A 23,206-nucleotide genomic window follows, 5' to 3' on the forward strand; every position below is an offset into this window, starting at 1 on the left:
ATATTGTCCGAATAAAATGCAGGTCAAGAAACAGCTTTGAGACTAGAAAATATGAAGAGCACACAGACAATCTATGGTTGGACCTCAACATCTTATAGAAAACACTAAATGTGTGTATAAGAATATATTTAACCATGTTGACTACACATTACACTTGGTGTGTCTGTAGACATTTTTATTTTGGTCTGGTTTAATAAATGTTACAAAATCTCTCTTTTTTAAATGTGCATCTATCAAACTCACAGAGTCAAAGAACATGTTTCCTCGTTGCATTTTTATTGTTTTAAGAGTTTGAAATATCAGCTTTACAACAGGCACAAAAGGATGAAACTAGAGGAGATTGTTGCTCTGATTGTTGTCATTATGAGATGAAAATATGACTATTTAATTAGTTTATTTTTTAAATCTGCAAACACAAAGAAACAAAGAGACAGAAGAAAATCAACATCAAAGACTCAGTGATTGACATCAGGACTGGGAACACTGGTCTCTCCTCAGTATCTCTGAGACCAGAGACTGGGAGCCCTGGGTGGCCTCACAGGTCACAGAGCCCACCTTCCCCCACTGGTCTGCAGTGAGCGTCAGGGTGCTGCTCCAGCTGTAGAGGCCGTCATTCTGCAGCACTCCAGGAGTCCTGCTCTCCTCCCCTCTGATGCTGCCACTGCTGTCGCTCGTCTTCCAGGACAGACTCCAGTCTGAGGGGAAGCCCTTGTTGGCCACACACATGAGCGTGGCCTTCCCCTGCTCCAGCTCTGCACTGGAGGGACCCAGCACCTTCAGGGCGGGGCGGGTATCACCTAGGAAACACCAATCAGCTTAGAGGACAGGAACCACAATTTGAATTTCTCCGTTAAGAAGTTTCTGTCAGGTGTTTTTTCTGCTCCACCAGTCATTCACTCACACATTGTTTCACTTCCCTTTCAGAAACCTCTCATGCATATCAGCACAGAGAGAATCATCACACAGTTTGACCTGAAATATGTTCAAACTACACTGGAAATAAAAGAAGCAGATGTGGAAACATTTACAGCAGAAGTTTGGCTTTAAAATGATTAGAAGTCTAAATTATGGACGACTGAAGAAATGAGTGGACACAAGCACAGAGCAGCTACTCATTCATACAGATTTGAAATGTTATTGAACAGCTCACATGATTTCAAACTAAATCTGAAACATCTGACACGATAAAAACATCAGAAAGCAAACTTTGACTCATCCAAACAGCAGCTGATGTGGTGGAAATTTACAAACTAATCATAAGATGATGAAGTTTACTCTTGTCTACATTTTACTGTGACAGAAATGTAGATTAAACAAGAGAAACTTGCAGAGCTCATCTGAATTAGTCCAGTAAAAAGGACAAACATCAAAAACTAAATTATTTTAAATAAAAAAAATACTTTTGTCTCATCTAAGCAGCCTAACAAATAATTATTAAATAAAATGATACAATATTTAATAATAAACACAGTTTAATTAACTTACTTCCAACATCCAGTCTGGTTCCTCCACCGAACGTGTACCACAGTGATACAAACTCATTGAGCCGCCGTACAAAAACCTCTGACTGTAGAGAGACACGGCTCTCTGACTCTGAAACAAACAAACTCACCAATATGAATTCTTTAAATCATAATTTCATGACATATTATTATTATAATTATGAAATAAAAATGAATGAAACACATTAAAACAATTTTCCAAAAATGTAATTTGCATTTATTTTAGAGTTTTTATCCAGTTTTGGTCCTCAGTAACCAAAAGGTTATGGCTGTGATATATTGTGTATTTTAGAGTTTGAAAAAATCTAAAATAGTGCTGTCAGCGTTAATCTTGTTAAAATGACGTTAACGCCATAACCACATTAAGATCAAACCTGCACCATTCTTTTGGTCCACTGCAGTGTAGTAGTCAAAAGAAAAGTGAAGTGGCCACAAATGGCCAGGATAGAGCCCAGAGGGTTAATGCATAAAATGTATAAAAATATTATTGATTACAGGGTAATACATTAATGTTAATAGCAACTGTAAGCTTTTTACTTTGAAGTAAGAAGTATAAACGATGCTGTTACTGTCACGGGACCGAGTGGTCTGCACTGAAATGAACTCAGGCGCAGAAACCCAGAGCAGAAACAGCAGATGGTTTAACAATAATTTATTAGGCCTAAGCGCTCCAAATGTAGCAAGGACAAAAAAAACCTAACCCTGCAATTCTGGCTTGGAGGCAGAATAAACAGAGAGAAAAACAGATAAACACCATATACACATTTAAGTTCAGGTTTTAGCAGAAATAACACGTTACAGTTAGCATGTAAGAGATTTGGGAGAAAATTCTTTACAAAAACATAATTTACCAGACACTTTTATTAGTGACATACGTATCTATTGACATATAACAGACAATTTAGCAAAGGCTAACTAACATCTGGGCAATAAAAAACAGAGCAGAATGTAAGTTTGTCTTTGTGACAAACGCTACAATGTTGATGCAGGTGGAATGAGAGACATAAATAAAGTGCAATATGCAGTAAAGGGAACAATGTGCACTGATGTCAGATAGTGAAAAGTAGTGAAGTGAATTTGTTCAATAACAAGCAAAAATCTAATACGTTTGAAACTGACCACTAAAAGCTAACCAGAGGTGTCAAAAGTACACACATTGCAAGTTGAGATACCTCGGGGGTCTGACTGTTGTTGTAACGCTAACAAAGTGCCAACATAATCAGTGCAAGCAAACTAGATGATTCCTAGAATTATATAATTATTAACGGCAAATTTATACATGACAGACTCTGTCCCAACCTTTACAATCCACTTGCAAGGTTTCCACAGACGATGATCCATGCAGGAACGCATTTCGGCCTACTGTAGAGATCACGTGTTTCCGGTTACTGTGGAGGTCACATGCTTCCAGTTACTGTGGAGGTCGCAATATGACGCTCCCCAGTGGCTGCAGCCCTTCTCTGTGCATGGGGCTGCACGCCACTAACATGTTAACGATCTAACTGCGCTAATGCGTTGACGCCGTGCAGCCAACGCACGGGGCGATCTGCGTTAACTCGCTAAGAGAGATTTGTGGTGTTAATGCAGTTGTGGCTTCAACGTCATTTAAACAAAAATAACGCTAACAGCACTAATCTAAACATTAAAATGTACTTTCAACCTACATTCACTAAACTTCAAACTGCATCAAAAACTATTTTGTGTGTACTCCCAAACACAGGTTACAAACGATAAGGAGCAGTTATTACACACTACATCACAAAACCTGTTCAGGGCATGAAACTCAAGTCTGTCCAGTGTCACAGGTTGTCCTGTTATTCTACAAAACATATACAAATGTGAAGTTAAAACAGAGATGAATGATTCTGAGCTGTGGTCAGGTTTAACTTTTGCATCCTGTGGTCAGCATTGTACATCATTGTGAATCACTGAAAGTGTGTTTCACTGAGTGAGTTTTCTAAAAATCTAAAGTAAGTTTTACAAATTGAACCTTTCCTCTGAATATTTTTTAAATGTCCTTCACTTTTGAGGCCCTGTTTACATGTGCAGGCGTCTTTTGGAAAACAGACTTTACTATTTATTCTGTCCTGCTTACATGTTAACAGCACTTTAGTCCAAGACAATCCAATACAAAAAGCACATGGCCCAAAAATCAATGAAGTTTCAATGAAGCTCCAGAGGACGACCCGGAGGTCGGCAACACAATAGCCCACGATCAAATAGTTGTGGGGGTCGACAGCTTAACAGTTGATACCGATGTAACTCTGGGGGCAACCAGGAGGCCTGTGGTGGCGAACTGCATACAAAGCGGTGTCGTCGGTGAGGCCATGGCAGAAAAGCCCCCAGTGGCTTGGCTACACACACTCTGCGTAGCTGCATAGCATTGGCTTGGCAGGCGTCAGGCACGCTGAATGTCACGAATAGTGGAGCTGCTGGCGACGGATTCGTAACTGAGACGAAGCCGAACCAGCAAGCGCGGGGACTGCTGGCGGAGACGAAGCAGAAACAGCAGGCGTGCAGTCCACTGGCAGCTGCAGCCGCAGTGGGCAGAGTAATCCAGCAACTCCCGGGCTTGGATCGTCTCCTTGGCTCGGACCAGATAGCAGATCAGCACCGAAGCCGACGGGATCTCCAGCAGTTCGGGATTGCCGTGAAGAATCACCTCCATGGTGTTTACTCCCACAAGCTTTGTCCACACATCCGAGGTGCCAGAGATGTATGCTCACAGGTTCCAGAGACGGGGACACCCTCCTCACGAACAGCATCCACTGGGTCCATCTTGCGTCAGATCGTTCTGTCACGGCAGGATGTGCCTGTGCTTTTTTGATACAGGACCCAAAAGCAGATGATGACAGAGGAGTTGCAGGTTTCAGCAAAAAACGAGCCTTTATTTGGGTTGAGGGCTGAACCAAAAATGAAAACTATGAAAAACTATGAGAACTGTGACAATGGTGACAATTGTGGTGGGTATAACAGACGACCTGACAATGACATTGTCAGGGCTCGTGGGATGAGCCGTGTGGAATTTAATGAGGACCCAAGATGCAGGCAGCTGAGATGCAGGGGAGTTTTTATAGAGAAGGTGGAGGTACAAACAGAAACGGCAGAGGAGTGGAGGAAACTAAACAAAACCTAAACTGGAAAAAACTAAGAAAACAAACCTGAAGCGCTAACGAACACGGAGAAGTGGGAGCAGGCAGGCACAGAACAAAACCCTAACAAATGGTAAACCTTAACAAAAGATATAACAGAATAAACAAAGAACATAGAATAATATAAATACACACAAAACACAGAGTCGTCAGACTCAGGACCATGACAGACATACAGAAAACACACCGACTTAAATACATACGGCGGACGAAAGCGAAAGCATTTGCCAAGAATGTTTTCATTAATCAAGTGTATGAAAAAAATACACACAGGTCCTTTTCTGTCACCATGGGTACCTACGCCTCCTCTATTGCCCCTGTTACCTCTGGTGTCCCCCAGGGGTCTGTGCTGGGTCCCATGCTGTTCTCTTTATACTTGTTACCCTTGGGCCGAATCTTTGATAAATACAATATTTCTTTCCACTTTTATGCAGATGACATTCAAATCTATTTTGAACTAGCTGAGGATGTCATGTTGTCGTTGCAACATTTCTCCGATTGTATGAATGAAGTTAAAAACTGGCTACTGAGCAATTCCCTCATTCTAAATGATAAGAAGACTGAAAGTGTAATCTTTGATACTCCCTTCTCTCGGGCTGAACTAATTGGTATTTTTGGGCCCTTTGCTGACTCCCTTTATGACACTGTGAGGAACCTGGGTGTTGTCTTGGACAGTTCCTTCAAGTTGGACAAACATGTGTCCTCTGTAGTTAAATCGAGTTTCAATCAACTACGTCTTATCTCTAAGGCCAAGCCCTACTTACCACGTAAGGACCTGGAGAAACTTATCCATGCCTTTGTTACATCAAGATTAGATTACTGTAATTCCCTTTACACTGGTCTCCATTCTGCCCTTGTTCACAAACTGCGGCTCGTTCAAAATGCGGCTGCGCGTCTTTTAACTGGAACTGGCAGGTTTGAGTCTATTACTCCAGTTCTTTCCGACCTGCACTGGCTCCCTATTAAATTTTGTATTGATTTTAAAATCTTATTGCTCACTTTTAAAATCATAAGTAACACCGTGCCCAGCTATCTTACGGATCTCCTCAGCTTTTATACCCCTGGGAGAGCGCTTAGATCAGCAGGCCAAATGCTCCTGGTGCGACCTAGATCTCGGCTCAAGACCAGAGGTGACCGCGCATTCGCTGCTGTCACACCCTACCTCTGGAATAACCTCCCTCTAGCTATTCGGGCGTCTGATTCAATTCAATCTTTTAAATCTCGATTAAAAACTTATTTGTTTAGCCTTGCTTTCCCCGCCTCCTAGAGCCTGCATTTTTGGTGTACTGTAAGTTATCTTTTTCGCTTTATTAATATTTATAATGTTTTAACCTTCAACCTTTCGGGTTGTGCCTACTACGCCTGGTGTATTATTGGTTAGTTATGTCACCCGCCTGTTAGTATATTTTATTTGTATTTTGTATTTTGTGTTTTGTATTTATTATTGCTCTAACTCGTTCTGTGAAGCACTTTGGCATACCTGTGTTTTTTTAAAATGTGCTATATAAATAAAATTGTATTGCATTGGATTGTATACAGGAGGTGATATGGGGAAGTGGGAACAAATGGGGAAACAGCTGACTGACATTAACATAATGACGGGACAGGAGAAGTGATCCTAATACAACGAACAAAGAACACAAGACTCAAAATTAAAATAAAACAAAAATAAAACAGGGAAAACGGCCAAAAAATACAATAAACAACGAAATAGCACTAAAATACACAAAACACTGGGTCTCAGACCCAGTACCATGACAGCGATACCCTAATCCCATGGGGCATGTGGTCGTCTGTGCACCCACTGAGCTTAAACTGGCACCCTGCACAGTCCAGACTGGTCAACACTTAGTATTATATTACAATGTAGGGCTCAGGTTTGCTCTTGAAATATTTTCTTGTCTTCTCCTTCAGCTGAGATGTTTTTTAAGAGGATTGCAGAAAATGTCCTATTTAAAAACATACCTATGTCTGATTGTAACCTAAGACACGAGGTTACAATCATACATTCACTCAAAAACATAATTATACAAAATCTGAAATATCTTTCTAACTAATAATAAAATCAGTTGATTCACCACCAGATCAAGATAAAAAGAATTGAATTTTTCATAGAAGGAGGAAGAAATGTTCTTTTTGAAATAATTTACAGAGAACATCATCAACAGCATCATCAGATCGATCCCACTCCCTGTTGCAGTCATTTCCATAGAGAGGCACTTTGCATCAGCAGCACCATGCTCCAGTGCTCTGGGAGAGTTTATAGTCCTGAGAGTTGAACACTGGATGACTGACAGCTGTCCTTCATCACAACAGAAGCCACAGAAATCCTCCTCATCAAAAACATGACTTTGATCTGCGTCCTCATCTGGACTCTCCTCTGCTGCTGCTTCACAGGTAAAGTCCAGAGAATCAAACTCCTCTCCTCTATCAACATCTGTCCCTCTGAAATGAAGCCCACAAAACCATGAAGCTGCTTTATGTTTTTGTCTCTGTGTCCTCAGAGTCCAGAGGACAGATCACAGTGACTCAGCCTGGAGCAGTGAGCTCTGCTGTGGGAGGAACTGTGAGCATCAAGTGTAGGACCAGTCAGAATGTTTATGACAACAACCGTTTAGCCTGGTACCAACAGAAAGATGGAGGAGTTCCTAAACTGCTCATTTATGCTGCTAGCACTCGAGAATCAGGGATTCCAGCTCGTTTTACAGGCAGTGGATCAAAGTCTGACTTCACTCTGACCATCAGTGGAGTCCAGGCTGAAAATGCAGCAGTTTATTACTGTCAGGGGGAATTCAATGTTAACAGTCAGTGGGTGAACACACAGTGAAAAACAGTCGTACAAAAACCTCCCTCAGTCAGACTGAACAGAAACTGAAGTGACTGCTGCAGCTGGAAGATACTGCAGAGACTGATACAGTTCACTGAGGACACACACACACACACACACACACACACACACACACACACACACACACTCACACACACACACACACACACACACACACACACACTCACACACACACACACACACTCACACACACACACACACACACACACACACACACACACACTCACTCACTCACTCACACACACACACACACACACACACACTCAGACACACATTGTATTTTTTTAAGAACTCCCTAAATTTTGTGAGGAACCAGATTATGCTTCATGAATAGAAGTATGTAGAATAACTTACATTCTTCATTAATAAAATATGATAGAGCACACATACAATTGAGTTGAAGAAAACACAAAAGAAACTGACTCAGTTGGTAATGGTGATCTTTTGAAGTCTCAATGTAAAATCAAGAAGTTGTGGTCATAGCAAAAAAAAGTGCAAACGGAAACATGAAAGGTAAAAATGTAGCATAAAAGTCTCTGCTCTTGCTTGTCATCGTTTCACACCAGTTCCTACCAGCCTAAGAGCTACTGTACTATCCTGTAACATTGACACTACACTTTATAATAACTACACAGTTTTAATCATCATCCCTATTTAAAATCTGACTAATTTCTCTCCACTAGATATCATACATTTTTTAATTATTCAGTGCTTACTGAGAGTAAAACAGCCTTTTTTGTTGAGGACAGCTGCAGCTGACTGACTCTGTGTTTGTATGTGTCCTGCCTCTCTGCTCACAGCTGTTAAGAGGCCAGTGTTGATCAGTGGCTGTCCAGGCCTTTCAGAGCCACTCACACACCAGCAGCACAATGATGATGTCACTCACTCCACTGCACATATGTGCTTTATGACACATGCAGTGAGACATTGTGAGTAAGTTGGAGACATTCAGGCGCCGTGGGGAGTAGACAGATAGTGAGACCCTTCTCTGGCCTTTGAGAGGAGGTGGTGGAGGAGGTCTTGAGGGTATGTCTTGTGACCCTGACTGTGTTAGGTGGGAAAAACAAGGTCGTGACTCTCTCTCTCCCTGCAAGGATTGGCTAAAAGTATAGGCGCAAGTGATGTGTTGTGAAATGTCTGGGTCTGTGGGTGTTTTGACAGTCTGTACATAAGGCACAAGGCTGCACCTATCTTTAGAGACCATTTTGGCTTTTGACCAGTTTCCTCTCTCTGCTGCAGTGTAATATTTAATCCAAATCAAAAGATGCTCATTAAGCGTTTGCAGTTTATTTTAAAAAACTTCCACAACAATGTACATCACATATTAGAATGATCACACCTAAACAGCTCGGGTGATATGAAGCTTCCAGGCACGAGGAAAAGAGGAAGATCTCAGAATATGTTCGTGGATGTAGGTGGACATGAGATTTTTACTATACAGTAAAATACTATACTATACTATACTATTACTATACTTAATCTGAAACTGTCTTTAAGTTTCCATCCATCCATCCTCATCCGCTTTATCCGAGGCCGGGTCATGGGGGCAGCAGCCTAAGCAGAGAAGCCCAGACCTCCCTCTCCCGAGCCACCTCCTCCAGCTTATCCGGGGGAACACCAAGGCGTTCCCAGGCCAGCCGAGAGATATAATCTCTCCAGCGTGTCCTGGGTCTGCCCCGGGGCCTCCTCCCGGTGGGACATGCCTGGAACACATCAACCAGGAGGCGCCCAGAGGGCATCCTTGTCAGATGCCCGAACCACCTCAGCTGGCTCCTTTCGATGTGAAGCAGCAGCGGCTCTACTCTGAGCCCCTCCCGGATGGCCGAACCTCTCACCCTATCTCTAAGGGAGAGGCCAGCCACCCTTTGGAGGAAGCTCATTTCTGCCGCTTGCATCCGGTCCTGCAGCATGCGCTGGGACTAGACCCGCCGTTCGACCTCAGTCTTGGAGATAAGCGTTCAAAGGTGTTTGGAATCCAGGATGGGGGACGCAGGATGGGAACGAAGAGTCTACAGAGTTTGTTATCAGAAACAGAGTTTCCTGTTGGTCAGCTCCAGCCTTGAGACCTCAGCTGGCGCTGATATGGTAGCCACATGAAATGATGGTGGTTTCCTTTAGTGCGAACAACTGCATGTCAATTTTACAGTCGATCTAAATGTCCATCAGTCTCCCGTTGGAGATTTTGCGCTCAAAGAGCATTTGTTAACTGTCTATAAATTCTACAGGGTTCATGTGTGTCACATGCTAAATATGCTGTGAAAAACTTTTTTTAAGCAAGTCCTGCTGGAGTCAGATGATTTCCATAGAGAGGCACTTTGCATCAGCAGCACCATGCTCCAGTGCTCTGGGAGAGTTTATAGTCCTGAGAGTTGAACACTGGATGACTGACAGCTGTCCTTCATCACAACAGAAGCCACAGAAATCCTCCTCATCAAAAACATGACTTTGATCTGCGTCCTCATCTGGACTCTCCTCTGCTGCTGCTTCACAGGTAAAGTCCAGAGAATCAAACTCCTCTCCTCTATCAACATCTGTCCCTCTGAAATGAAGCCCACAAAACCATGAAGCTGCTTTATGTTTTTGTCTCTGTGTCCTCAGAGTCCAGAGGACAGATCACAGTGACTCAGCCTGGAGCAGTGAGCTCTGCTGTGGGAGGATCTGTGAGCATCAAGTGTACGACCAGTCAGAATGTTTATTATGTTAGTGTGCATGAGTTACACTGGTACCAACAGAAAGATGGAGAAACCTTTAAACTGCTCATTTACCTTGCTAACAACCGAGCATCAGGGATTCCAGCTCGTTTTACAGGCAGTGGATCATATTCTGACTTCACTCTGACCATCAGTGGGGTCCAGGCTGAAGACGCAGCAGTTTATTACTGTCAGGGTACTCATATGATCAATAGTCAACGGGTGTTCACACAGTGAAAAACTGCTGTACAAAAACCTCCCTTACTAAGGGACACTCAACTGACTGCTGCAGCTGACAGCTGTGTTTGTGTGTGTGCGCCACACACTTAGACACACGAGAGCGATGGTATTCTTTAAACACGTTATCACTCTACAGCAATGTCTTAAAAACTAGTAAGATTTACATAAATGATTCTTTTGTTTAGTTTTCATCATAAATCCATCATGACATCTGATTTTTAAGTAAAAAGGGAACTCATGAGAAAAGGCTTGGCCTTGTTAAATATCCCAATTCTTTCATCCTTGGGCTGAAGGAAGAACAACATTCGGTGTATAAATGCTCAATCAACAATCTCTTTATTCCATATTACATACAACACTTTGAGCTTTAGAAACATCCTAACAGGAGATGTGGACCTGAGGGTGTCCGCCAGACCTCAAAGTGTCTGACCGTTTCTCACATTCGTATAGCTTTGGCCCCCCTTCCACAGTCATAAAACCTAAACATCCACATTCTTGCTTTCTCAGTGAGCCTAAGTTATGACCTTGGCTTCCTGTGCAGTATGTTCTGTTCTTCCTAATCAGATAAGTAAGGCCATGATTCTCTGAAAACAGTATTTCTTATAAATCAGCAGTATAATGCATCATAAAACAATGTAATTCATTCACAATAAATGAGCAGTCTAATGTAATACAAATCAGTCTGTAATAGTTATCCCCTTCTTCTAAGTCAGGAGAATAATGCAACCTAAAACTACATAATGATTTCACAATCTTTAAATAAAGGTATAACGTGGCATAAGATAGTATAATAATCTCACAGCCTTCACTTTTAATATCACTTTAGCGTAACAACTGATGTGCTTCGAACCACAAAAAAACTCCTGTCTCCTTTTCTTAACCAATTTTCCTTAACCTCAGTGGAAAACGTTATAAGGTCAGGGAAAGGTGTGTAGTTACGAGAGTTGATAGTGAAAAGAGCAGCTCTGTGCTTAGAAAATGCAACCACACTTAGACTAGACTCCTTAGCAACAGATATTTGCAATGTTAAAACTACATTAACCAGAATGGACTACAAAATGGTCATCTTACTTCACCCCAGCGTGTCCTTACCATGTTTTTTTATATGTTGGTAAATAATGTTTTGTGTGTTTCTGGACATCACACAGGTCAGTTGTTATATATAGATTTCAGGTTCATCTGGTGGAATAGTTCATAATGCAGAACTGCATATTTGTATGTACAGTAAATTAGTGCATGATAAGTAGATCACTCTACCATTGCATCACCATGTAAATCTGCCTCATAGCCAAATGCGGCCCACAAATGCATCCTCCTTTCACCCGGATTTGAAGGACAGGTCGGGTGTGTCCTTTGTGGCCCATCCCCTATCCCAGGATTCATAGCGCATCCTAGTCGATTGTCTTTCCAACAATTGTGTCAGCTACAGATGCAGTAGAGATGGTGTTGGAGGATACATGCAAGTTTTACATACAAGTTATTTTCAAGATAGCAATAAAAATTTCAAGATGTTAAAATGTTAATATACTTTTATTTTTAAATTTTAAGGTGAACATTACTGTAGATGCATGTACTGTACAAAGGTCAACCAGTAAATCACTGGATTCTTGCTGATTAACCAAGGTGTGTTAGATGGTAGTAAAATAAATGTACTCCAATGTCCTGTTATATTTTAGGAACCAAGGAGCAGATGGCGGGATTTATTAAACTCCACCGAGACACAGAGACTTTTCACTGAGCCAAAAACTCAGCCACTGTAGCTTTGAGGTACAGCAACAGTATGCAGAAGGTGGAGCATGTTTCTTTCTACTAGTCCTAAGTCACAGAAGTACATTATGCTGTGCTGTTATGTTGACATGTTCTATTATTTTCTGCCTCTTAGGGCAATTCTCAAAATGGGGCTGCAGGGGATTGTCACCCCTTCCCTTTGCAAGCAAAACAAGGGACAATTTAAAAAAAATAATACGTGTGTTGAGTAATATTCAAATACAAACTTTCGATTTTCTCTGCCTTCCAAGGCAATTTCAGGCGAGGGAGTGAGTAGGAAGCCCACTGCTGCTACATGGCCCTTGTTTGCTCTCATGGATGAGGTGTTAGGACTAGTGATGTGTCGGCCGTGAACGAAACGGCTCTTAGAGCCGACTCTTTGAAGTGAACGACGCGAGCCGGCTCCTCTCTTGCACTTTTTTCCGCTTCACTCAGCACGCGAGCCTTGTGCTTTGCGCTGGGCAGAGGGGGGAGGGGCGGTAGTTACACTCGCAGTAGCACAGGAACAGAGCGGGAGGGAGAGAGAGAGAGAGAGAGCCAGGGACAACAACGTCATATTAGAAAGGTATAGTAATCATCCACAACTATTTTCAGTTGCAGATGATAAAGGACTCAGAAAGTTTATTCATGCAGGTCCATATAGCAGAGAATGTGCATCTTCTTTTAGTTTTCATATTTTAATTTATATTTAATTGTGTTGTGGTTTGCAGTGTTTTGTGTTGTTTAAAAAGAAAATTAGTTTAAAATAGAAAAAGCTGAAAATTCCGAACCACGTACAAACTCCAAAACACAACAGAAGTGCTCCAGGATGCTGGGCGCAGTGTTGAGCTTTTGTTACCTCGTGGCTACACAAGCCAGGAAGTACCAACGACCGGATTTGATGTGTGGTAGTAACAGGTAAATGAACTTTTTTTAAATTATTTAAATATATATGAGTGCTTGTGTATAAATACACAAACAATACACACATGCTTTCAATTGTGTAATTTAAGTGATCTAGGTAGCTCTGTTTTGGAAGTTCAGTTCATACTAGAAATGTGTTTTGGAGTTTTGTACGTGTTTTGTCTCTAGGGGCCACCATATATATTTATATATAAAAACATATAAATAAAACCACTGTTTTTTTTTTACATTAGTAATTCCTTTTGTGCATAATTTTATATTGTTGTTAATAATAAATTAATTAAAGCAACAAAACAACCTGAAGAGCCGGCTCTTTTTAGTGAGCCGAACCAAAAGAGCCGGTTCTCTAAAAATAGCCGGAAATCCCATCACTAAAAGAAAGGCAGTGGATTGGTCAATGTGTCATGATGGACTCTGGGCTGGACCAATTACAGCTGAGGAGGTTGGATGCACCCGCCCCTTTGCTTGGGCGATGGCTCTGAAAACAATCTTATCGCAGACAAACAGAAGAAAATGGTATTGAGGTGAAAAGGAATGCAGTTTGTCCCGTACTTCAGCTAGAATGAAAAAAAGACATGAAGCTGGAGTTATTCTGTGTCTTTGCTGCACAGCTGCCTCTTCTTCTCTCACCCCCATTTCTACTTCAATCATGAAACTGATCAATGATCAGCTGATCAGCTTTTCTCGCTTGTTTGTTTATCGCCCACTTTGTGCCAGCAAAAGGAAACCAGCGGATGCTCGCTAAACAACAGCAGCACGTTTAAGCTTGATCAGCTGTTGTTAGAATTGATTTAATATTACTTTCTAGTATCAGCTGATGTTTGCTGGAGCCACAGCTGTAAAACTGCTGGTCATGATGTCGGTTTGGATATGTGGTGAGAGGGAAACATGAAGATGAAACCAGGAGACGTCCTTACTGAATCATCAGAGCTGAACAGGTGATGGAGAAACAGGTTTACCTTTTAGGTGACATGAATGAGTTGAAGGGAAGTTATGGACTGTTTCTGAGAGACAAATAACACCAGGATCCTTTTCTACGTATCTGACAGCTGGTAACTGTGAACACTAGTAACTATAAACACCAAAACAAGGCAAAGAAAGTGAAGTTAAATAAATTCAACAAAATAAACCTAAAAAGTTGGTATAGTCGCAATTATAGCATCATTCCCAAAGCTTGACTGATTGACACTATGATAAACGCTGGAAACATTGATGTTTTTTACTAACCACATTCCAAAAACAATCTGTAGGTCAATTGGCCCTCAAAACAGATGAACTTGATGAACCTGTTGTTCTCTGCATTTCACACGCACAGCTTGCAACATTCAGGATATGAAAAGGATATTTTTAAATAATCAGATTTACTACAAATACTTACAAAATTGAACAAAACACACAAATATATTCCACTTGTGTCTTTCAATCTTGTAATGTTCTATTCTGACAATGTGAATCCGTGTGACTAAAAAAAATAAATAAATAATAGTAAGGGCAAACTCTATGTTGCAGCAATCGGAAATTTGTATAATGCTAACACACTAGGGGCTTAAGAAACGTCTAAAAATGCACACTTGTGGAGACTGCAACCATGCACACTATTCAATTAGAGTAAAACACATGCAAGCCGGCCAGAACCGCCGACGTAACAGCTGAAAGTTGGAGAAAAACACATCGGGGATGCAGAGGTCAAGTACAGAAAAGAAGAAAGAAGGAGACGGTGAGACAGCGGAGGCTCGAAGCGAGGAGGAGGTACAGACCGTGACTGCCGTCTATTGTAATGGGAAATGTGCAATCATTAATAATTAAAATTGATGAGCTCTCAGCACTGGTACGGAGTCAGAGGGAATACTGGGAGCGTGGCTTGATCGGTTTCACTGAATCATGGATGCACCAGGACATTCCCAACGATAACGCATCCGTGAAAGGCTTCCATACTGTTTGGGGGACAGGGACAGCATCGCTAGCGGTAAGTGAAAAGGAGGTGGGCTTGCTGTTTTTGTTAACAAGCGGTGGTGTAACCCTGCCCACATAACAATCAAAGAAAGGATTTTTTGCCCGGACATTGAACTGTGTGCTGTTGGACTGAGGCCGTATTATTTGCCCAGGGAATTCTCTCATGTCATCTCAGTGGCTGTTTATGTTCCTCCTTCTGCTAACCCCACAGCTGCATGTGACACTATCCACTCTGCCATAGCCCGGTTACAGACTCAGCACCCGAGTTCCTTCATTGTGATCTCGGGTGACTTCAACCATGTCACACTGGACAATACACTACAGGGCTCTAGAGTGCGACCAATTTGGTCGCAAATGCGACCAAATTTTTCAGTGGTGCGACTAAAAATAAATATTTGGTCGCACAGGTGCGACCAACTGTTCCGGTAACAAAAAAAAAATCTCTGTAACTCTCCGTGTGGTCAACAACAGACACACATTATGCCCCTATCGTGGACTAAACCAATCAGAGATAGTCAGGGGCGGGACCTCTCTGATTGGCCGTGGTCCAGTTGAAAGTGCAGGTGGAAGAGAGAGGTGATAAGCTTGAATAAAGCGATATCAATTCATTAACGGATTCCACACAAAGACCTAAACACGGAGCGGACCCAACACATCAGAATCAGCTTCGTCTTTCTCGGCTTTCTCACCCGACGGCCTGAACACGGACACGCTGTCGGAGCTTAGCGATTCTTCGGGTCCGCGCTGTGTTTACGTCTTTTTGCGCTGATTCTGAGCTGCAGGTTTTGCCTCTCTCCAACCAAAATTCACCGAGCCAGCAGCAAAAGAAGCAGCAAACTGCGCTTCACATTTGAGCAGTGTCGTCATGAATTCCCTCTGACTTTTGCTGTTTTGCTTCCACCACGATAAAAATCACACTTCCTGCACAGCTCTCTCTCTCTCTGTACTTCAGGAACAGTTTCCCGTCTCAAATCTGTTTTCTGCATTATTCATTCGCTTATTACCCACCAGTCTAGCGTTGTTTACAGCGCTTTTTCTTTTTTCACTTAAATGACCTCGGACAAGAAAGCCTAATTTCTGCTGTTCAATACTGAAGAAATTTAAATTTCTTAAAATTATGCAAAATTGCAGAATATTTTTAAGGTTATCTGCTATAAAAAGCCAGACCAGGAAAATCTCCTTCATGTTTTCCTGTGTTTTATTCTCAGTTACTTTCACACAAAGGCATCTGCTGTGATTTTCACAATTCTGATGAAGTCTCATGTGTATCAGTACTGATAAATGATCAGAATTATAATATTTCTGACTGTCTGAGGCTAAATTGAATCAAATCAGGACTTTGAGAACCGGAATTGAATGGATTATAGAAATCAGTGATGATACTCAGCCCTAGTGAGCAGCCTAGGCCTGAGAGAAGTGGATGTACTGTAGCTGTGGGTAATAAGAAAAGATGAAAAGAACTATTGATAACTTTTTTGTTAAGTTAAGGCCTGATCTGTCTGAAATTCATAGCCAGTGCTCTGACACGGTGCCATCAATATTTGAATGCTGAAAAAGCACAGTGTATCCAGAAAACACATTATATGCTGCAGTAAATGCACTGCCCAAGTGTCCCCTCTCCCCACGGCCTTTCAGCAGCAGACAGCAGCAAACAGGTCGTCAGAGGAGGCCAAGATGATGATTAAGTTTTTAACATTTTCTACAATATTGACAAAGCACTTTAAGCACAAGTTTGTTAGTTAATAATTTAGAAATTAATATTGTCTGTATGGACTTCCCCCCCCAAAGAAAGTGCACATGTAAAACTGCGGTGTTAAGCGATGCGGTTGAAAAATTTGAGTGCGCCTAACTTTTGTGCCGGTACGCCTAAATTTTTAAAGTTAGGCGTACCGGTGCGCCCATGTCAAAAAGTTAGTCTAGAGCCCTGCACTACCAACATTCAGACAATATCTGGACTTTCAGCGCCTCTCTCTGTCTCTCGCTAGCAAAGTTCCCCCAGACAACAAAGTAAAGCTAGTTTTAGGCTACGAGCCCGACGTATTAGCAAGAGGTCCCTTTACTATGGTTTGGAGCCACAGACCTGTTTTATACACGCGGGGAATAGTTTTCTATACAAGATCGCTGCAAAAAGTGCAGCCTTACCTAATGTCCACCCTGCTTCCACTGAAGGCGTGAACATACAGAGAGATGTTCTCTACCCATCACAGGAAACTAGAGGCAGAACTATGAGGCTCTAGAATGTGTTGTTTTTGTCATCAAGCATGAACTTGTTCTGTATCCTCAAGAGTCCAGAATGATTGAAATATTCTTAAAGAAACATGAAGAGCTTCACAACACTCACATTGCTGTACACATGTTAATATATAAACTTCAGACAAAGAAACATGTGAGAAAAAGCAGCAGACAGTTGCCTTGTCTTTGTCCTGGTAGGACTTTATGTGGTTTTATGGGATGACTTCTTCATTCTCCCCCCTACATGTAGGCAGGACTATACAGCATGACAGATATGGGAACACTTACTGAAACATTTTTCTCTGAGATCATTTAAAATCTGGATCATACATGAGACTGAAGGAATTAGAGGAAACTTTTAAATCACGTCTAAAAACCCACTTTTATTCCTTGGCTTTTAACCTCAGTGAGACTTAGTTTCTTTTTTTAATGCAGTAGTTATTTAATTAATGATTTCACTCTTCTTTTATTTGTTTTTTTATTTATATCTCATGTAATTTTATTTTACAGTTCCAATGTACAGCACTTTGTGTCAGCTGTGGTTGTTTTAAAGTGCTTTATAAATAAAGTTGATGATGATGATGATGATGAAACAAGTACTACAGCTACTCACTGCTATAAAATATATTTCATGTACTTTTCAATCATGATCAGAATAAATCTGAAGCAATAACTGACTAAATACAAATATGAGAGAGTTTATATATTTACAAATTAAAAGTTGTAATCTTTATTACAGAAAAAAATCAGTTTGACATAAATGTAGAGAAAACAGCTGATGTGAGAGAGTCTCCCTGGTATACGAGGAATGAAGGGATGGAAATTATTTTTCCCAAACATATTCCCTCATTTGATGTGACCAAAAAAGTGAGGATATAAATATGTAATTAGGGGATAGTGATGACTTCTTAGAGCAACTTTAATACATTTTCAGTGACCTTTCACTCTAAGAGGACAACTGGTTCCAAGTCAATGCAGCAAACTGACTCACACCAAAAGAGTCAGATCATTTCCATAGAGGCACTTTGCATCAGCAGCACCATGCTCCAGTGCTCTGGGAGAGTTTATAGTCCTGAGAGTTGAACACTGGATGACTGACAGCTGTCCTTCATCACAACAGAAGCCACAGAAATCCTCCTCATCAAAAACATGACTTTGATCTGCGTCCTCATCTGGACTCTCCTCTGCTGCTGCTTCACAGGTAAAGTCCAGAGAATCAAACTCCTCTCCTCTATCAACATCTGTCCCTCTGAAATGAAGCCCACAAAACCATGAAGCTGCTTTATGTTTTTGTCTCTGTGTCCTCAGAGTCCAGAGGACAGATCACAGTGACTCAGCCTGGAGCAGTGAGCTCTGCTGTGGGAGGAACTGTGAGCATCAAGTGTCAGACCAGTCAGGACGTTCTTGGTTCCGTCGCTTTAGCCTGGTACCAACAGAAAGATGGAGGAGTTCCTAAACTACTCATTTATGATGCTGACACTCTAGAATCAGGGATTCCAGATCGTTTTACAGGCAGTGGATCAGACTCTGATTTCATTTTGACAATCAGTGGAGTCCAGGCTGAAGATGCAGCAGTTTATTACTGTCAGAGTGTTCATGCTATCAACAGTCAAGCTGTGTTCACACAGTGAAAAACAGTCGTACAAAAACCTCCCTCAGTCAGACTGAACAGAAACTGAAGTGACTGCTGCAGCTGGAAGATACTGCAGAGACTGATACAGTTCACTGAGGACACACACACACACACACACACACACACACACACACACACACACACACACACACACACACACACATTTGCTTCCAATCTAAAAATAGTTTCTTTTTCTCTTTTCCCTAAAAATTAAGTAAAAATCAGTCAACATGTTCAACAAGTCGAATAGTTATAGACAAAACTCACCGTGACCTTTGACCTCCATTCCATACTAGAACCACCATAATATCATCTATGATTTGTTAAATTTTAACAGTTATCAGTAAAATAAGACCTTTATGTTAAAATATATGAAAATAAAATCAATAAATATCATACAGCTCAACATAAAAAAATAAAGTTTAATTTAAATAATCTAAACATAAATTTGAGGCTCAAAAACAAACACTCTGTTTACACAGTGAAACTCTGTCGTACAAAAACCTCTCAGCTGAAGAGGAACTGATCTGAAGCAACAGCTGCAGAACAAACTAAAAGACTGGGAGGAACGATTACTTTAATATTTACTGTGGAAGTTCATTTGTGTGCACTCACTGTTTAACATTCATAAACTTATTGAATACGTTGTTAGTAACATGAAAAAAGAAATGAAGTGGTGTCCCCGAATAAAAACATAAATGTTTAATGAGTCACAGAATACAGACACAACACTGGCTCCAGATGTTTAACACATTAACATTATTTTTAGATGACTGATGTTCTCTGCAGCCCATCAGTCTGACTCATTCTTAGTTTCTACATTTATAACAATAAGTTCAGATGAAAAGACGTAACTGGAAGGTCCACAAAGAAAAAAAATGTTGTTTTTGCTCATTAAAGATTTTTATATTAATCCAAGTTGTAAAATATAACAAGCTGTCATTAGAAATACAAATACTGCTGTCAGTGTTTCTGCACTGATGAGCAGCTCTTTTCTATTTGTAAGCTGTTAAATATTAAACTGATCCTTCTGTGGAGCTCAGCTGCAGTCCTTCATCACACAAATCCAGAAAATCATTGTAGTCACATCACAACTAGTGTCTATAATATTCTGATATTCTGCTGATTAACAAATCAAGCAGGCTGTTATAACAGTGTTTGTAGGGGATGTGTTCAGTGAAGATTTAGCCTCATTTGGATATTTCCAGCACAAACGAATCACTGTTACTGTTGTAAAAACCTAAAGTTATTTAGTCAGTTTCCAAAGTATTAATGTAGACAGAACAAAGAAGTAAAAAGTTTCTCTTTAAAATAATATCTTACTAATGCTTAAAAGTGTGACATTAATATAAAGTCCTACCTAAATCTGAAACCACTGAAAATAAGATGTGATCATCCTCCTGACAGACCGTGGTCTTTTTCTTGTGTTAAGAGGTTTAGTGAAGTGAGTTTCTCTCATTTTGCTGTGAACACTAGAAGAGATTAACTTCTATATAAGTTGATTAAAGCAGACCTGTAGTCTCTCATCTGCCTGCATTCCTGTGTTTGTTCTGTTAGTCTGTTCTTAACATCATGTCCACTTCAAGCTCAATTCTGTCGTCATTATTTGAGTCCAGTTATTGTCTCGCCGCCTTCTGTGAGTTACTCAGCCTCTGTTTTGTGTGCTTTAACTCTCAGACTCCTGATCTCCACCTCATCCTGACAATTAGAGATCCTCAGCTAAGTCTCCACCTGCTTCACCTCTGCCACCACCAGCTTCTAGACTCTTCTCTGCTTTGTTGCTTCATCAGAGTTTCACTGCCAAATAGTTCATTAATCAAAATTTAATAAATCTTCAATTATACTTTTTTTTTAATGATCTCTGTTTAAACATACAGATGACACCCTGCTCTTTAATTTTACTTATTAGGTTTTAGATCAGATTAAAATGTAGATCATAAAACAACTTTGAGACTAGAAATTATGAAGAGCACACAGATAATCTATGGTTGACATGACCTCAACATCTTATAGAGAAATATTTAATATGTGGATTAAAAAATATATTTAACCATTTTCACTGCACATTACACTTGATGTGTCTGTTTGCATTTTTATTTTGGTCTGGTTTAATAAATATTACAAAATCTTAATTTTTTAATGTGCATTTATTAAACTCACAGAGTCAAAGAACATGTTTTCTCGGTACGTTTTTATTCTTTTAAGAGTTTGAAATATCAGCTTTACAACAGACACAAAAGGATGAAACTAGAGGAGATTGTTGCTCTGATTGTTGTCATTATGAGATGGAAACATGACTGTTTGATGAGTTTATTTTTTAAATCTGGAAACACAAAGAAACAAAGAGACAGAAGAAAAACAGCATGAAAGACTCAGTGATTGACATCAGGACTGGGAACACTGGTCTCTCCTCAGTATCTCTGAGACCGGAGTGTGGGAGCCCTGGGTGGCCTCACAGGTCACAGAGCCCACCTTCCCCCACTGGTCTGCAGTGAGCGTCAGGGTGCTGCTCCAGCTGTAGAGGCCGTCATTCTGCAGCACTCCAGGAGTCCTGCTCTCCTCCCCTCTGATGCTGCTGCTGCCACTGCTGTCGCTCGTCTTCCAGGACAGACTCCAGTCTGAGGGGAAGCCCTTGTTGGCCACACACATGAGCGTGGCCTTCCCCTGCTCCAGCTCCTTGTTGGAGGGACCCAGCACCTTCAGGGCGGGGCGGGTATCACCTAGGAAACACCAATCAGCTTAGAGGACACGAACCACAATTTGAATTTCTCCGTTAAGAAGTTTCTGTCAGGTGTTTTTTCTGCTCCACCAGTCATTCACTCACACATTGTTTCACTTCCCTTTCAGAAACCTCTCATGCATATCAGCACAGAGAGAATCATCACACAGTTTGACCTGAAATATGTTCAAACTACACTGGAAATAAAAGAAGATGTGGAAACATTTACAGCAGAAGTTTGGCTTTAAAATGATTAGAAGTCTAAATCATGGACGACTGAAGACATTAGTGGACACAAGCACAGAGCAGCTACTCATTCATGTAGATTTGAAATGTTATTGAACAGCTCACATGATTTCAAACTAAATCTGAAACATCTGACACGATAAAAACATCAGAAAGCAAACTTTAACTCATTCAAACAGCAGCTGATGTGGTGGAAATTTACAAACTAATCATAAGATGATGAAGTTTACTCTTGTCTACAAATATTTTACTGTGACAGAAATGTAGATTAAACAAGAGAAACTCGCAGAGCTCATCTGAATTAGTCCAGTAAAAAGGACAAACATCAAACACTAAATTATTTTAAAAAAATACTTTTCTCTCATCTAAGCAGTCTAACAAGTAGTTATAAAAGAAAATGATAAAACATTTAATAATAAACACAGTTTAATTAACTTACTTCCAACATCCAGTCTGGTTCCTCCACCAAAAGTCCACCACAGTGATACAAACTCATTGAGGCGCCGTACAAAAACCTCTGACTGTAGAGAGACACGGCTCTCTGACTCTGTCAGACTGAACTAAACCTACAAGCCCTCAAAATACAACTTTATCATCAGAACTAGAAATAATAATTAATACTATGAAACATCCTAGGCTTTCATTAGAAAATGTTATGAGTTTTTGAATATGCGTTTTAAAAGCAAACTTTGTTCATAGGCCAGTAAATATTATGAAATCATGAAGTAATGATTCGTTAATATAGCTTTTTCCCTAGTATGCTGAATATTAAAGGAAATGAAAGGAATGAAAAAATATATTTAAAAAAGCTCTAAGTTTAACTTACTTCCAAATTCCAGTCTGGTTCCTCCACCGAACGTGTACCACAGTGATACAAACTCATTGAGGCGCCGTACAAAAACCTCTGACTGTAGAGAGACACGGCTCTCTGACTCTGAGACAAACAAACTCAACAAAATCATTCACTCCTTCCTTTTCAGTTTTACCAACTGATCTAAAAAATGAAATTATTGCAGTGCTAAACATTTAAAGAAGATATATTTTTATTTTTGAATATATGAGTTTTGAAAATGGGACTTCTTCCTCTGATGATATCAAATCAATCAGTAATGAAATCATCAATTTAAAATGGAATTTAAAACTTGATTTAATATGTGTCAGTATAAACTGAGACCTTTTTGATTCTCTCAAATATCTTTTGTTTTCATTTTTCACGTGATATACAGTGTAGGTTAATTGTGATAAATCCATAAATACTGAAAAGTACATAAAGACATATTTGCCTCCAATAAACTGAATATATATATATATATATATACAT

At 40.5% G+C, this 23,206-nt stretch overlaps 1 pseudogene across 2 annotated transcripts; it reads right to left on the reverse strand.

Annotated features, from left to right (window-relative positions):
• Positions 1-255: 255 nt before the first annotated feature.
• Positions 256-22,768, reverse strand: LOC106676900 (Ig kappa-b4 chain C region pseudogene; annotated as a pseudogene). Of its 2 annotated transcripts, none has more exons than XR_013095367.1 (2): positions 22,712-22,767; positions 256-797 (listed from the first exon to the last, which is right to left on the reverse strand). The product of XR_013095367.1 is annotated as an Ig kappa-b4 chain C region pseudogene, transcript variant X2 (transcript). The 2 variants fall into 2 exon arrangements; XR_013095366.1 differs by lacking the exon at positions 256-797 and adding an exon at positions 21,095-21,640 and having other exon boundaries at positions 22,712-22,768.
• Positions 22,769-23,206: the final 438 nt, after the last annotated feature.

This window comes from Maylandia zebra, linkage group LG22 (genome assembly GCF_041146795.1).
Source record: "Maylandia zebra isolate NMK-2024a linkage group LG22, Mzebra_GT3a, whole genome shotgun sequence".
In the NCBI taxonomy this organism is placed as follows: Eukaryota; Metazoa; Chordata; class Actinopteri; order Cichliformes; family Cichlidae; genus Maylandia; species Maylandia zebra.